Below are 3,682 nucleotides of genomic sequence, written 5' to 3' on the forward strand. Positions count from 1 at the left end.
CTCATAGNGCTAGAAGGAATGGGGTGTGTGGAGTGGAGGAGAAGAAGATTGGGAGGAGGAAGAGGAGGAAGAGGAAGAGGGAGAGGAGAAGGAGAGGAGGAGGAGGAGGCATGTGGGATCCTTGATGCTCTCTGGGCTTTGTGGTTTTCTTGCAGATGTTTCATTACCCAACTAGGGAACATCATCAGTGCTAGAAGGAGTGGGGTGGGTGGAGTGGAGGAGGAGAAGAGGGGGAGGAGGAGGGGGAGGAGGAGGAGGAGGAGGAAGAGGAGGAGGAGGAGGCCTCTGGGATCCTTGATGCTCTCTGAGCTGGATGGTTTTCTTGCAGATGTTTCATTACCCAACTAGGGAACATCATCAGTGCTAGAAGGAGTGGGGTGTGTGGAGTGGAGAAGAAGATTGGGAGGAGGAGGAGGAGGAGGAGGAGGAGGAGGAGGAGGCTTGTGGGATCCTTGATGCTCTCTGGGCTTTGTGGTTTTCTTGCAGATGTTTCATGACCCAACTAGGTAACCTCATCAGTGCTAGAAGGAGTGGGGTGTGTGGAGTGGAGGAGGAGAAGAGTGGGAGAAGGAAGAGGATTATGGGGCCCTTGGTGCCCTCTGGGCTTGGCTGCCTTCCTGCAGATGTCTCATCACCCAACTAGCTAACATCATCAATGTCAGTCACCCTGGTTTCCGCTCGCCAAGCTCAATTTTGCTGCAAAGGCAGAAGGCAATTTGGGAAAAAAAGCAATGAAAGGCATCACATAAACACACAAACCGGTGTGCTAAGCCCTTGGCACGGGCTGGGCACCCTGCTCACGCCCGGATGCCAACATCCAAAATAAATCCGTGCTGAGGAATGGAAACCTGGTCACCCCCCCCCTCTTCCCCGTCCTTTTTTATTTCCACGAAGGTCACCATCAGCTCAACCATCGGCTTTCTCGGAATACAAAAATAGCCGGGCAACCTCAAACCCAGATAGAGCTTTTTCTGTGTGTGTGTGTGTGTGTGTAGTGGGGGGGGCTGCCCAGGGTGAAGGAGAAGACAAGCTTCTGTTAAACCAGGATGTGCAACTAGCCGTGGTGCCCGGTGGTGCCGGAGAAGGCTCCCGCATGTCCCTTGAACACCAAAGCAAGACTAACAAGCAAAGAACCGGAGGGCATCTCCGCAAATGGGGCAGTCAACTTATTCCACAACTGAGAATTATTAGAAAATAAGAATACTATTATCGCATTATTAACGTGTTGAATGAAGATGGTGAGAAGTCATATAGATAAGATGTGTATCCCGAGTATTAGACTTGGGGAGGAATGGTGATAAAGGAATTGGGGTCATCTCAAGGGTGGAAATGGTCATTATTAAACGTTAAATTTAAATTATTAATGAAAAATTTAAAATGGAGAAAAATTGATTAGGTCGCTGATTGTCTAAAGCAGGGGTAGGCCACCTTGGCTCTTTTATGACTCGCAGACTTCAACTCCCAGAATTCCTGAGCCAGCCATGCTGAGGGGAAAGGGAGAGGTTTCCAAGCTGAGCCATGCTGGCTGAGGAATTCTGGGAGTTGAAGTCCACCAGTCATGAAGGAGCCATAGTTCCCCCATGCTGGCTCAGGAATTCTGGGAGTTGAAGTCCACCAGTCATGAAGGGGGCCATAGTTGCCCCCAAGCTGGCTCAGGAATTCTGGGAGTTGAAGTCCACCAGTCATGAAGGGGGCCATAGTTGCCCCCAAGCTGGCTCAGGAATTCTGGGAGTTGAAGACCATGAGTCATAAAGGGGGTCATAGTTCCCCCATGCTGGCTGAGGAATTCTGGGACTTGAAGTCCACCAGTCATGAAGGGGGTCATAGTTCCCCCATGCTGGCTCAGGAATTCTGGGAGTTGAAGTCCACCAGTCATACAAGAGCCAAGGTTGCCTACCCCTGGTCTAAAGACCGAAAGTTAAAATAAGGAAAGTTTTTAAGAAGAGACTGGACAGCCATTTGTCCGAAATGGTATAGGGTTTCCTATAATAAAGTTGGAAGGGACCTTGGAGGTCATCTAGNCCCTCTTAAAGCATGCTGGCTGGGGAATTCTGGGAGTGGAAGTCCACCCCTCTTAAAGCATGGCTGGCTGGGGAATTCTGGGAGTGGAAGCCCACCCCTCTTAAAGCATGCTGGCTGGGGAATTCTGGGAGTGGAAGTCCACCCCTCTTAAAGCATGGCTGGCTGGGGAATTCTGGGAGTGGAAGCCCACCCCTCTTAAAGTCCACCCCTCTACAGTTGAGAAACACAGTTCTAGACTAACCCAATGCTGTCGGGGAAGAAAATCTGGGGTACCAGGTGGAAGGGAAGATGGAGTCCCAAGCTCAGGTGGGACCCAGTGCTTACCCATCGCCGTCCAAATGGATGAGGGCATCGCTCCAGAGCGGCAGGACCAGCCCCATTGTGCAAACCGTGCTGTAGGACCAATAAAAAAACACCTGTTGAAGCTCGTAACAATCTCGGAGCCTTGAACCCAGGACCAACACACTCCCCCACCCAAGATCCTACCTTGTTTCCAATGATATGAGACACAATTGTGTTGAACGCACTTAAAGCCCCAGGTCAATGCATAGTGCCTATGGGCAGCATAGGTAGTCCAGAGCAGAGGTGGGGAACCTTGGCTCTTTTATGACTTGCAGCAACAGAAAGTTTGAGCTAAATTGTGGTTGTTGAGGACTAGCTACATTTTTTTAACTTCCTTAAAAAAAACAATATGAATTTGATGGGCCCTGAATTTATTTATTTTCTTTCATTGTGAATTGCTCCAAAATCGGAGCAATAAGTGAATAAACTGCCTTTATTCATTTACGCTACTGCTGATTTTTTTACCTTATTTTTTTATTCACTTGTGTTCCCGCTGATTTTTTTCAGCTTTTATTTATTTTTCATTCACTTATTTATTTTCCCGCTGATTTTTTTCAGCTTTTATTTTTTTAATCACTTATTTATGTTCCCGCCGATTTTTTTTAGCTTTTGTTTATTCAATTATTTGTTTCCGCTAATTTTTTTCAGCTTTTATTTATTTTTTTCACGTTTCTTACCAGATTTTTTTACAGCTTTTATTTATTTATTCACTTATTTATGTTCCCGCTGATTTTTTAGCTTTTGTTTATTCAATTATTTATGTTACCGCTGATTTTTTCAGCTTTTACTTATTCACTTAATGTTCCCACTAATTTTTTTCAGCTTTTATTTTTTATTCACTTATTTATGTTCCCGCTGATTATTTACAGCTTTTATTTATTTATTCACTTATTTATGCTCCCGCTGATTATTTACAGCTTTTATTTATTTATTTATTTATTCTTATTTATGTTCCCACTGTTTTTACAGCTTTTATTTAATAATAATAATAATAATAATAATAATAAAGTTGGAAGGGACCTTGGAGGTCATCTAGTCCAACTCACTTATTTATGTTACTGCTGATTATTTTCAGCTTTCATTTTTTTTATTGACTTTATTCATATTACCATTGGGTGTTTTTTTTTCCAGCTTGTTTATTTCTTTATTCAATGTTGATTTTTTTTCCAGCTCGTTCTTAAAGGGAGGAAGATCTTTTATTTATTTATTTATTCAATTATGTTCCGCTGATTTTTTTACAGCTTTTATTTATTTATTCACTTATGTTCCGCTGATATTTTTACAGCTTTTATTTATTTATTCACTTATGTTCCGCTGA

This window comes from Protobothrops mucrosquamatus, unplaced genomic scaffold (genome assembly GCF_001527695.2).
Source record: "Protobothrops mucrosquamatus isolate PMUCROS unplaced genomic scaffold, P.Mucros_1.0 scaffold5891, whole genome shotgun sequence".
NCBI lineage: Eukaryota > Metazoa > Chordata > Lepidosauria > Squamata > Viperidae > Protobothrops > Protobothrops mucrosquamatus.